The 13,849-nt window shown below is 46.6% G+C and overlaps 1 pseudogene; it reads left to right on the top strand.

Moving 5' to 3' along the window:
• The first annotated feature begins 356 nt into the window (after positions 1 to 356).
• Positions 357 to 13,527, top strand: LOC141818038 (putative disease resistance protein At3g14460; annotated as a pseudogene).
• The last annotated feature ends 322 nt before the right edge of the window (positions 13,528 to 13,849 follow it).

Raw genomic sequence — 13,849 nt, forward strand, 5'->3', positions numbered from 1 at the left:
TATAATTAAAATTGTATAAAAAGCTAAGTATCTTGATTAACTAGTTAGAGCAAGCTAAGTATCAAGCATTATTCCTGAGCAAGCAATATAATGCATGCAAGAACGTAACTAAAGTTGTGCATGTGAAAAATAAATAATTAAAGATATTATTGTTGCTTGCTAAATAGGCATCCGATCCATCACACAACTAACTTTGTAAAAGGTCGAAGCTAGCCAGCATCAATTAAAGAACAATGAGAAATTAAACACGTAAATTAAGCTTTACGCTACCCACCTTGGGACCTTTATATACAGATCATGCAAATTAAGAAGAAGAGAAACCACCCAAATTAAAGCAGCCAGCTAAATACATATCTATGGCGGCCGCATCGCAATTGAGGCATATAGCGATGCAGATCTTGCCGGCGCCTGAGATGGTGGCACTAGGGAAGGCATTCCGCATCTCGAATCACTTGGAAATGATTCGAAACAACCTTTGGGCCCTCAATTCCTTCCTCATGGATGCTGCTCTTCGCATGCCAGACGAGCCTAATGTAGCAGAGTGGATGCAGGTAATTAATGATGATAAATATAAGGATATTAATAATCAGTTGTTGATAGATGATATATGCAGCAATCATATCTATCCTTGTTTCTATAATAATTAAGATTATATTTCATATTTATTATTATCATAATATTTTTCATATATTATCTGTATAAATAAGCAATTAGAATAATTTCTATTTACTTCCTTGCGTTTCAACACGATATCAGAGTCATTAAACCGACGTCACCACCTCTTCTTCTTCCTCCCTCTACCTACAATATCAATCTTCTCTTCTCAATAGCCACAGCAAATTCCACCTCTTCTAGTTCATCCCTTTTTTCCTTTCAAGTGGCTCAAAGTCCAGCCACGAATAGCAGCGGCATCCTTGTTGTCGATCTTCTAGCCACCAGCAGTAACATATCTTTGATGTCTCCTAGCCACCAGCAGCCCTCCTTCAGCTTCTCCAGCAATCACCAACAACTTCTATTCAATTTGGTCACTAGAATTGCAACTGTAACTCTTCTTTTTCCAAAATCATCAAGTTCGCTATTCTCTTTCAGAAATCCAACAGTAACAAAACTGCAGCCTCCTTTTTTTTTTGTTGTTCTTTTTCCAGTGACAGATTGGATTCCAACCATCAATAACAGTTCCTCATCTCTTTCTTCTAAGGGCAGCCGCAACGCTGCGTTAATAGGCATTAATAACATAAGAGAGAGAAGAAGATGTTGGCACATGAACGCGTTCAATGTTTTGAACGCGTTCATCAAAAGGCTGGCCCACCACATGTATTTTTTTTTAATTTTTTGTGTTATAACATGGTAACGCGTTGCAGATGCTCTAATTGTTGTCCTCTGTCATCAAAAGTAAAGTTCATAACAACGTTAGATCTGTCGCATCAATGGTCATATATACTAATAGTCACTATTCTAAAAGATCAAACTCAACGTTTGACATCTCTCCAATGTGTTTGTCGGAGGATAATGACGATAAATATAGTAATCTAGGATAATCAGAAATTGATTTCAATTGGTGATGACTTACTGTTCTGGCTAAATGTAGCGGATGGTCAAATCACTAGTCAACGAACCGTCCGACGTATACGACTTTCTAGCGGAGCTTGAGGGGAGGATGATGAGGACCTGGAATGCACTTCAACAGGAGGTGAGAATGGTGTCGGGAATTCCCGGCAGGCCACTCTGACACTCAAGTCAATATTTCGTGGAAGGAAAATGAAATTACTGAAGAAGAAGAAGAGTTTAGAAAATCAAACCAGCCCCCCCTCAGCCCAAGCGGAAGAAGAAGAAGGAGAAGAAGCCTTCCCCCTTGCCGAAGAGGAAGTGCCCCCCTTTCTCTTTGCTAGAGCCCCCATTATATATGAGGAGACCCTCAGATCTGACATTTTGTGTACAAAAAGGGAATTCAAGGACATCCGATCTGATAACTCCATAAATGCTCTTTATGTTGCCATTATCTTGGGAATATGCACAACTTTATGTGGCCATGTGTCTTGAAAATATGCACAACTTTATGTGGCCACAAAAGACAAATATTGCCCTAGTCCATCTGACTGGTATTGCCAAGTCGGCCATAAACATGACTTTAGTTTGACTCTTGGCCTCCATCCGAAAAGGAACCATACCATTCTATAGCACCGACATCATAAGTCTCCCCTCCAAGTCTAGTCTAAGGAGGCGTAGTCCGATTGACTGGACTATGTTTAATGATCCAACCGTCTCACTCGTCATATTTGTGTTGAGAACTTGCATTGCGAAAATGGTTGAGAGGCTGAGGTGCTGAGGTGGGATGCTGGGATGAGATGAGATGATCGAGATGGCCGAGAGACTCAGCTGAGTGGCTGAGAGACTTAGACAAGTAGCTGAGTGACTTGGATGAGTGGCTGAGAGGCTTGGATGAGTGGCTGAGAGACATGGGTGAGTGCCTGAGCGCCTAGGATGAGTGGCTGAGAGCCTGATGAGTGGTTGAGCGCCTCGGATGAGTGGCTGAGAGCCTGGATGAGTGGCTGAGAGATCTGGGTGAGTGGTTGAGAGGCCTGGGTGAGTGGCTGAGAGGCCTCGGATAAGTGGATGAGAGGCCTGCCTAGTAACCGAACTGACAGACGAGAGTGGCCGAGTGGCCAAGCTGACAGAGTGGTCGAGTGGCAGAGCTGCCGAGTGGCCGAGCTGCTGAGTGACCGATTGGCAGAATGGCCGAGTGGTAGAGCTGCCGAATGGCCGAGCTGCTAAGTGGCTGAGTGGCCAAGCGGACAGAGTGGCTGAGCTGCCGAGTGGCCGAGCTACTGAGTGGCCGAGTGGCCAAGCTGACAGAGTGGTCGAATGACCGAGTGGTAGAGCTGCTGAGTGACCGAGTGGCCGAACTGACAGAGTGGTCGAGCCGCCGAGTGACCGAGCTGTGGAGTGGCCGAGTGGCCAAGCTGACAGAGTGGTCGAGTGGCCTATGGACCGAGTGGCCTAGCTCGCCGAGTGGCCGAATGTCTTAGCTTGCCGAGTGGCTTAGTGGCCGAGTGGCCGAGTGGCAGAGTGGCCTGGTGGGCGAGTGGCCGAATGACCGAGTGGCCTAGTAGCCGAGTGGCCGAATGGCCTGGTGGGCGAGTGACCGAATGACTGAGTGGCCGAATAGCCGAGTGGCCTAGTTTGCCGAGTGGCCTAGTGGCCAAGTGGCTTGGTGGGCGAGTGGCTGAATGGCCGAGTGACCTAGCTTGCCTAGTGGACGATTGGCCGAATGGCCAAGCTTGCCGAGTGGCCTAGCTTGCCGAGTGGCCGAATGGCCGATGGCCTGGTTTGCCAAATGGCCTGGTGGGCCTAGTTTGCCAAGTGGCCTAGTTTGCCGAGTGACCTTGTAGCCGAGTGGCCGAATGGCCGAGTGGCCTAGTTTGCCGAGTAGCCTAGTTTGCCGAATGGCTTGGTGGGCGAGTGGCCGAATGGCCGAGTGGCCTAGTGGCCAAGTGGCTGAGTGAGGCTGTAGTCGAGTGAGGCAGAGTGAGGCTGAAGCCGAATGAGGCAGAGTGAGGCTAAAGCCGAATGAGGCAGAGTGAGGCTAAAGCCGAATGAGACCGAGGCCAAGTAATGCTGAGGCCGAGTGAGGCCAAGGCCGAGTTAAGGCTGAAGCTGAGTGAGACTGAGGCCGAATGAGACCGAGGCCGAGTAATGCTGAGGCCGAGTAGGGCTGAAGCCGAATGAGGCAGAGTGAGGCTAAAGCCGAATGAGGCCGAGGCCGAGTAATGCTGAGGCCGAGTGAGGCTGAGATTGAGTTAGGTTGAGTGAGGTTGAGGCTGAGGCTGAATGAGGTCGAGTAATACTGAGGCCGAGTTATGCTGAGGCCGAGGCTGAGTGAGGCTGAAGCCGAATGAGGCAGAGTGAGGCTAAAGTCGAATGAGGCCGAGGCCGAGTAATGCTGGGGCCGAGTGAGGCCGAGGCCGAGTTAAGGCTGAAGTTGAGTGAGGCTGAGGCTGAGGTCGAGTAATGTTGAGGCCGAGTTATGCTGAGGCCAAGTTATGCTAAGGCCGAGGCCGAGTGAGGCTGAAGCCGAGGCCAAGTAATACTGAGGTCGAGTGAGGCCGAAACCGAGTAAGGCTGAAGCTGAGTGAGGCAGAGTGAGGTAGAGGCCGAATGATGCCGAGGCCGAGTAATGCTGAGGCCAAGGCCGAGTGAGGCTGAAGTCGAATGAGGCCAAGGCCGAGTAATACTGAGGCTGAGAAGTGAGGCCGAGGCCGAGTGAGGCCGAAATCGAGTAAAACTGAGACCGAGTGAGGCTGAGTGAGGCAGAGGCCGAGGCCGAGTAAGGCTGAAGCTGAGTGAGGCAGAGGCTGAATAAGGCCGAGGCCGAGTAATGCTGAGGCCGAGGCCGAGTGAGGCTGAGTTATGCTGAGGCCGAGTGAGGCTGAAGCCGAATGAGGCCAAGGCTGAATAATACTGAGGCCGAGTGAGGCCAAAATCGAGTAAAACTGAGACCGAGTGAGGCTGAGTGAGGCCGAGGCCGAATGATCAGGCCGAGGCCGAGTAATGCCGAGGCCGAGGGCGAGTGAGGCTGAGTTATGCTGAGGCCGAGTGAGGCTGAAGCCGAATGAGGCCGAGGCCGAGTAATACTGAGGTCGAGTGAGGCCGAAACCGAGTAAGGCTGAAACAGAGTGAGGCAGAGGCCGAATGAGGCCGAGGCTAAGTAATGCTTAGGCCGAGGCCGAAACCGAGTAAAACTGAGACCGAGTGAGGCTGAGTGAGGCAGAGGCCGAATGAGGCCGAGGCCGAGTAATGTTGAGGCCAAGTGACAGAGCTGCTGAGATGACAGCGTTGTTGAGCTGACTGAGCTGATGGCCTGACAGAGCTATTGAGCTAACAGAGTGGTTGAGTTGATAGAGCGGATGAGCTGATAGAGCCAACAGGGATTCCATACTATGGCCGAGCCGTCGGCGAGTGGGACCGAGAGGGCTGTCAAGTCATGGCCGAGCCGTCGGCGAGTGGGGCCGAGAGGGCTGTTGAGGCCTCCGAGAAAACACAAGTCGTCGGCGAGTGGGGTCGAGAGGGCTACCAAGTCATGGTCGAGCCGTCGGCGAGTGGGGTCGAGAGGGTTGTTGAGGCCTCCGAGAAAACACAAGACGTTGGTGAGTGGGGCCGAGAGGGCTACCAAATCATGACTGAGCCGTCGCCGAGTGGGGCCGAGAGGGTTGTTGAGGCCTCCGAGAACACAAGCCGTCAGCGAGTAGGGCTGAGAGAGCTGCTGAGTTATGGCAGAGCCGTCGGCGAGTGGGGCCGAGAGGGCTGTTAAGGCCTCCGAGAAAACACAAGTTGTCGACGAGTGGGGCCGAGAGGGCTACCAAATCATGGCTGAGCCATCGGCGAATGGGGCCGAGAGGGCTGCTGAGGCTATGGCTGAGCCGTCGACAAGTGGGGCCGAGAGGGCTGCAGAGGTCGTTTAAAGAAAACTAAATCGTCGGCGAATGGGGTCGAGAGGGCTGTTGAGGCTATGACCGAGCCGTCGGCGAATGGGGCCGAGAGGGCTGCTGAGACCTTCAAAGAAAACTGAGCCGTCGACGAGTGGGGCCGAGAGGGTTGCTGAGTCATGGCCGAGCCGTCGATGAGTGGGACCGAGAGGGCTGTTGAGGCCTCCGAGAAACCACAAACCGTCGGCGAGTGGGGCCGAGAGGGCTACTGAGGCTATGGCCGAGCCGTTGGCGAGTGGGGCCGAGAGGGCTGCTGAGGCCGTTCAAAGAAAACTGAGCCGTCAATGAGTGGGGCCGAGAGGGCTGCTGAGGTCGTTCAAAGAAAACTGAGCCGTCGGCGAGTGGGGCCGAGGGCTGCTGAGGCTATGGCCAAGCCGTCGGCGAGTGGGGCCGAGAAGGTTGAGAAAGTCATGCTTGTCAAGAGGCATAATCGCCAGCACGTAGCTAGGGGACAAGTAAATGGGAAAGAGACATAAAATAATAAGATTAGGACTAAACAGAACATGACCTCGAGTAGATGCCACTCCAAGGTTTTTTAAGCTCCTTCCATTGATGATGAACCAGGTACTAAGATTCGCCGACAGTCCGCTAAAGACTCTTGTTTCCTTGTAAAAGAACGTTCACAAAATGAGTGACGAAACAAGCAGGAGAGAGATGTAAAATAGTAAATGAAGGCTTAAGTAGATGGCGTTCCAAAGCTTTTTAAGCTCAGGCTGTTGGAAATCAGCCAGGTAGTAAGATTTGTCGACGATTTGTCAAAGACAAGATGGAATGGGGGCATTCCAGTGCTTGGACTTGTTCTGTTAGTCCTCTTCTCCGACGGAATCGCAGTTGTCGGTAGTTCTTCTGGTGTTCACCATCACAACGTCTTAGCATAGTTTTTCCACAAACAGCGCCAAAATATTTTTGCTAAATGCCGCGGATGGTCAAGCCACTAGTCAACGAACCGTCCGACGTATACGACTTCCTAGCGGAGCTTGAGGGAGAGGATGATGAGGACCTGGAATGCACTTCAACAGGAGGTGAGAATGGTGCCGGGAAGTCCCGGCAGACTACTCCAATGCTCAAGTCACTATTCCGTGGAAGTAAAACGAAATTACTGAAGAAGAAGAAGAAGTGTTTAGAAAATCAAACCAGCCCCCCAGCTGAAGCGGAAGAAGAAGAAGGAGAAGAAGCCTTCCCCCCTTGTCGAAGAGGAAGTGCCCCCTTTCTCTTTGCTAGAGCCCCCATTATGTATGAGGAGACCCTCTGATCTGACATTTTGTGTACAAAAAGGGAATTCAAGGACATCCGATCTAACAGCTCCATAAATGCTCTTTATGTTGCCATTATCTTGGGAATATGCACAACTTTATGTGGCCACAAAAGACAAATATTGCGCTAGTCCATCTGACTGGTATTGCCAAGTCGGCCATAAACATGGCTTTAGTTTGACTCTTGGCCTCCATTCGAAAAGGAACCATACCATTCTATAGCACCGACATCACTTACCATTTTTGGATTGCAATGACAATAAAATATAATGATTGATATTATATATCATATGATTTAGTTTGAGATCAAGAGACGGGTTGAGCAGGACAAGCTTAACGCTCACTAGAGCAGACTTTGTAATTGGCCTTTAATAGGTTGGCTTCTAGCTGGTCAGTTTCTGGCAACTTTGGGTAGGTCGGCTTTTAGCGAGAGTCAATTTCTGACAAGTTGGTCTTATGGTGAGTTAGCTCTTGACGAGTTGGTTTCTGACGAGTCAGCTTCACCGATAAAAACTAAAAGAAAATTAGAAAGGGTCCAAGGCGCACCATGGAGTGGTCCCTTTGATGCTCAAGTTGGAACAGGAGTAATAGAGAGGTGGAAATAAAATGAAGTATAAAGTAAAAGAGTGGTTGTAGAATATCTTGTTCAACCTCTCCGTGTTCGTACGTAATCGTCACTTTATATAGAATAGGGAAAGAGAGAGTGCACAGGAACCTTAACGAGTGCTCCTTTGCAATAGCTATGCCTTTCTCTCTAGTACTAACTCATTATTATTGGAGGTGGTATCATTACTTACTCTTGTAACCGAAGTACCTCTCTCATGCAATGCCTTTACTGATGGTGTAATGGATGCGTCAATAATCGTGTAATCGGCGTCTTCCCAGTAACTCACACCTTCTCTAATCCGTAACTTCCTCATCATATCCGTGCTCAGCTTTGTTGGAATTACTCTGAAATGACTCGGAAGGATCTGTTAAACACTCGACATTTACCAACTCACCCCAAAAGATATTAATCTACCTATTTGTACTTTATCGTTGGCTTGGCTGACTTGGACTGAATTCCCTACTGGGATGATATCGACCGAGCTGATATGGCTGGATCCGAATCAAACCATCTGAAATTGATTGTTGGCCAACCTAAATCCTAATTTTGTCTTGCCTTATAGCTACTGATGGTCTAGGTTGATCGGGCTTCCCATCGTGCCACATGGTATGGGTCTAAGTTGATTGAATGTTCAGGCATGCCCCATGGTCTAGGTTGACCATGTCTATGGTTATGCTAGCTAGAGCCCATACTTTTTCCCACATCACAAGCCTCTCTTCCAAGTCTAGTCGAAAGAGGACATAGTCCGATTGATTAGACAATTGATGCATTAGCTATTTTGGAATAGCATATGTCTAGATCAGCATAGCTTGCACTTTCTTGGGGATTAAAACTACCTTTTGACACCATGATGCTTTAAAAAACCATCATCTTCACTATATCAATAGTCACCTATTCAACCATAGCACCTACGATTTGCCTCGGAAAACCACAACTCCTTTACTGCACACGCAAGTGTCTCACCATTAGGGCATTCACAATACAACCAAATATTTCATCCAAATATTTGTGGTCCCCACATCCACATCATCAATCAAATATCTCCTTCCTCAAATATCCTAACTTTCACAATCAAATATACCACAAACCAAATATTTATGGGTCCCACCATTATCCCTATCTCACTTCCAAATATCATATTAAATATTCCATTAATTAAATATTTATAAATCACACTACCATTTTATTAATCACACCCTACCAACCCTTTCATTTTTTTATTTAATTTTAATTATTATATTGATTTTTTATAATGAATTAATTGGAAATCACCGGGCAAAACTTTGTGCCCGGTGATTTCAAATGTTCTCTCAAATATCCCCTCCAATAGGGGATATTTGAGATATGGGGATATTTCTCCAAATATCCTCTCAAATACCCCTCTATTGGAGATGCCCTAAAGCTTAACTCATCATTTTGTCGTGAATCTCAAGATCTGCCTTAATACAACTCTACTTTATCCCATGGTTATGCCTAAGGGTCCACACTTTCACCCTAGATCAAATGGTCCTCTACAAATGGTTATAGTTTGTAACAAAACTCAAAAATTCTTATTTGTCAGCATTTACAATTTCATAGCCATCATTTCTCTTGTTCTTAAACTCACTTGATCCACTGCCTTTGTTCCCAGTTCCACTAAGCCTATCCCATTAGTAAGTCTTTAGGCTCATCCTTTCCATTACCTGTTTCATCTCCATCACCCCATGCCCCTCAGTCATTATCATTAGTTCCTCATTTTGGTTTGAGATCACTCCTTCCAATAAACAAAAATTGATAACTAAGCTATACGGACCGCGTTTAACATTCTTGTTGATCACCAGATTCATACTCCCAACCCATTTCAACATCCTCACCAGCCCCGTACAGTTATGTTACCTTCTTTTACTTCGTTTCCTTCTTCCCTCCTTCGAAGAATTGTCCTCATACTTCCACATTCTTCTTCAACAGTTAGCTGTCACCTCTTCCCGACTTCTATGAAAGGTTGCAATTGCTTTTTTAACTTCTATCATCTTTCTCTAACACCGACCATCATTTACTATTTTTTTACCCTAAAAAAACTGAGGTAGAAGTCAGTGCTCAAGATATTACAATATTCGAGTAATCGAGTTGCTACAAAGTCCAGTTGTAGTTCGATGCCTTCAACTCCCTCAAGCACTCCAGAGCATCACCCACTCAAGCTCAGGAGTAGATCACGTAGCTGCATCTTCCTAACATGTCAAGTCCTAAGTCTGCCACGTGATGCCAATTGTTCCCATCACATTACTATATTTATTTTTATCATATTTATTACAATATTTTTTATATATTATCTTGACAATCTCTATAAATAGGAAAGTTATTAATTCTCTTTTCTGATTGCTTCACTATGTTTCAACAGGATGTGGGTGTGGCCGTTGAGGATGTTGACAGCCTACTCAAGAGGATCCTGGACTACTGGGAGCCAAGTGAAGAAGATGAAATAGAAAAGAAGATGAAGATGAGCAACTTCTTACATCCCTTGGCCAACAACAACATCCAATCGACGAGCAGCTGCCGGTCCATCCTACTACAGCTCAAAGAGACAGTTTGCTTGTTGAATTACCTAGTCCAGAGGGGGATTGCTTTGGACCTCTGGGTGGAGATGATGGATTCCATGGATCCAAGCCATGATGACTATGCTGCTATTCTGAGTGAGGAGGTGATAGGAAGAGATGAAGACGAAGACCGATTAATAAAGTTCCTTCGACGACAACAATGTGACGAAGATGGAAATGTACCCTTCATCATTGCCATAACAGGTTATAAATATTATGGGAAGACAACCTTGGCTCGCAAAATTTACCATCACCCTTGGGTGCGTCAACATTTCCAACATCGAATATGGTTGAATGTTTCATCTTTTAGCGATTTCAACAGCAACGTGATTGCCAAAGAAATTGCAAGATTGTTGACCGGGAAGCCATGTACGAACATCGATTGTTGGCCACTTATCAACGAACATCTTGGTGAAGATAGATACTTGCTCATCTTGGATGATGTTTATGTAAGTGATGTTTTGAAATACCAATGGGAGGAACTTAAGCTGAAGCTCCTTCATTGCGGTGCACCGGGGAGCAAAGTCATCCTCGCTGGGTATACTTTTGACGGATATGGAAGAGAATTCATCGTCGAGGAATACTAATTAAACAAGCTGCCTGAGGATGCATGGGTAAGAATATTATTAAGGTATGCAACATTTGTCCATCCAATCCAAGGTAATAACAATATGCACAAAGAGAAGGCTTCTCCAACTGCTACTGATATGCTAATTCCACTTGCTAAGAAATTCAGACAAGAATATTATTATGATAGTTGGGATTGTCTAACACCAAAGTGTATGGGCCTCATGTTTAGGCGGAGAGACAGGAATCAGTGGCAAGAACTAGCGAATCAGCTGTACAACTTTGAGCATTTACACAAGTATTTTTTGTTGGTGCACCAACACTATTCATCAATTGAGGATACACGAAGTTCTCTTTACAAGTTATTGTTTGAAGGATCTGAAGATGAAAGCTACAGTGAAGATGTGCTCTATATGTTAATTGCCGAGGGCACTCTAACAAATACAAGGCTAAAGAGGAATCTTCAAATCATGTCATTTGAGTTCAACTTAGATCAATGCTTTTTCAGAATGAAGGTTGGTGAAGATTCAAGTATACCACCGCGGTGCCGCCATCTGCATTTGTTTATTGATTCTAAAAAAATTTTGAAATCTAAAAAAGCCATTGAAGCCGCTGGGGTAGCCAACAAGCTGAGAACTTTGATTTTGCATAGAGAAGAGAAAAAAGGACATATTTATCAGATAGAAAAAAAGAAGCTTGAAGGTTTGTTTTTGAATCTCACTTGTTTATGCACGTTACATATGAGAGCTATCATGATTCAAGACCTCCCTAGTACAGTTAGCACATTGCATTGCTTGAGATACCTCAACCTTGCCGAGAACAAGATAGAAACACTACCTGAATGCCTCTGCAACCTCAGTAATTTGTGTGTTCTAATTTTATCACTTTGCAAAAAGCTTAAGGAGCTTCCAAGACAAATCCACAAGCTTAGAAAATTGCAGATTTTGAAATTGTCATGCTGCCTGAAGATTCAAATGTTGCCAGAGTCAATCACTCGCCTCGTGAATTTGAAAGAATTAGATGTTGGAGGATGTTGTTGGCTTTCGAAGTTGCCTGATGATTTGAGCAACATGAAGAACTTGGTGCAACTTAACATGTTGGGATGTGTATCATTGACTAGAATGCCTAGTGGAATTAGGCAATTGACAAACTTGGAAGTGTTGTCGGGATATGATGCTATGGATGGTCTTGGAAATGTCATGTTGTCAGAGTTGCAAACTCTTACAAATCTTGAATCCCTGCATATACAACACCTTGAAAGATTAGTATCAGCAGAAGCAGAAGAAAAGGATATTATTGCACCCACTATTTTGCAAGAGAATCAACATGTATATGAGTTGATACTACATTGGGAATGGTGGAATGATATGGTTGCTGAAAGAACTTTCGAGCCCACACTGCAGCTGACCGAAGGCTTCCACCGTAACCCACAAGAGTTGAAGGTCTTGCGGATCGTTTCATACATGAGCATAAAACTCCCAAGTTGGTTGATCAAGAACACATATTCTCTTCTGGATAATCTGACTACAGTTCATCTAGTTAATCTCAGGAGATGCGAGAGACTACCAGCACTTGGACTACTACCTAAGCTTGAGGAGATCGTGATAAGTGGTTTTGATTTAGTGAAGGTGATAGATGATGACTTCTACGGGACGGGTAGACCTGCTCCATTTTATAGATTGAAGAGACTCACACTCTCTGAAATGCCTAGGCTAAAGAAGTGGGACCTGCCTATATATTTTAAAAGGAGAGTTCCATGGATCAAGGCCGAGGCCAAGAGCCATGCCTTGGTTGCAGCCTTTTCCATCGTCGAGGCTGAGGCCAAGGAAAAGGTCAGGGCTGATGCCGAAGCCCGGGTCGAGGCTGTGGCTCGGATCGTGGCCGATGCCAAGGCCCAAGGCCTAGTCAAGACCAAAGCCTGGGCCATGGTCGAGGCTTGGGTCTCAGATCGGACGCGAACCAACGCTTTCCGCGATGCTCGGGCCAAGGCGGGGGTCCATGTTCGAGGCCGAGGCCTAGCCGAGGCCGAGGTTGACGCCGAGGCCGAGGCCGAGGCCGAGGCCGAAGTCGTGGCCGAGGCCGAGGCCGAGGCCGAGGCCTGGGTCGAGGCTGAGGCCTGGGCCAAGGCCGAGATCTGGGCCGAGGCCAAGGCCTGGGCCGAGGCCGAGGACTTGGCCAAGGCCTGGGCCAGGGCTGAGGACAGGGCCGAGGACTGGGCCAAGGACTTGGCCAGGGCCAAGGCCAGGGCCGAGGGCTGGGCCGAGGCCAGGGCCAAGGCCAGGGCCGAGGGCTGGGCCTGAGGACAGGGCCGAGGACTGGGCCGAGGGCCGGGCTGGGCCGAGGCCTGGGCCGAGGCCGAGGCCCAGTTATCGGCCGAGACCTGGGCCGAGGCCTGGGCCGAGACCTGGGCCGAGGCTCCAGCACACGCCAAAGCTAAGGTTGAGACCAAGGCCTGGGCTTCACTCAAGGGCCGAGCCGAGATCGAGGCAAAGGCAGAGGCCGAGGATGATTATTTTGTCAAATTGAAGGTCAAGGCCGAGGCCGATTATTTTGCTAGACAGATTGAGGCCGAGGCCGAGGCCAAGGCGGATTATTTTGTCGGATGGATGGAGAGCAAGGCCAATTATTTTTCCAATCTTAAGGAATTGACCCTAATTCAGTGTCCAAAGCTCAGGGAATTCCATCTATCATTTCCAACATCTCCTAAACTGAAATTAAAACTCTGGTTGAGCAATGAGATGCTAATGCCTACTTTTAAATTCAATTATTGGTCCAAGTTTAAGAGAATCCATAGGTTACAAATACTTGGGTGCCAAGAACTGAGGATTCTACCAGATGGTTTAATGAAGATTACCGACCTAGAGAAATTGACAATAATGAATTGCAACAAATTGGAAGCTTTGCCAATTTGGCTAGAACAGTCACGTTTGAACTCTTTGTGCATATCTGGTTGCCCTAAGCTGTCAGTCATTCCAGAGGGATTGAAAATCAAGGGGCGATTGAGAAATTTGATTGTTGACGCTTGTCCCAAACTGCAGAGTCAGGTATGTCCTTTAATTTGCTGCATTACTACTTTATGTTGGTAGCCCCTATCTGACTGGATATAGCAACAATTGGATTTTATATTGCTTTTAGTTATTAATTCAAATATTTAATTTGTTTTTATTTTTTTCAATTATTGAAGTGTCTATAGTTGTGATTATATTTTTGATTCCCGTTCTTTTCTCTTAAGCAATTGTTCTTATTTTCTATTCATCCCGCTTGTACTTTGTTTTTTCTCTGTTAGAACCTGCATCTAATGTTTAGTTATATATAAATATAATATGATAGCTAAAAATGAATACTAGTGTGCAAGAAAAGAATTGA

The sequence above is a fragment of the Curcuma longa genome, unplaced genomic scaffold, assembly GCF_044706935.1.
Source record: "Curcuma longa cultivar G26 ecotype Majalengka, Jawa Barat unplaced genomic scaffold, ITB_CL_G26_1.1 contig_23042, whole genome shotgun sequence".
NCBI classification, from domain to species: domain Eukaryota; kingdom Viridiplantae; phylum Streptophyta; class Magnoliopsida; order Zingiberales; family Zingiberaceae; genus Curcuma; species Curcuma longa.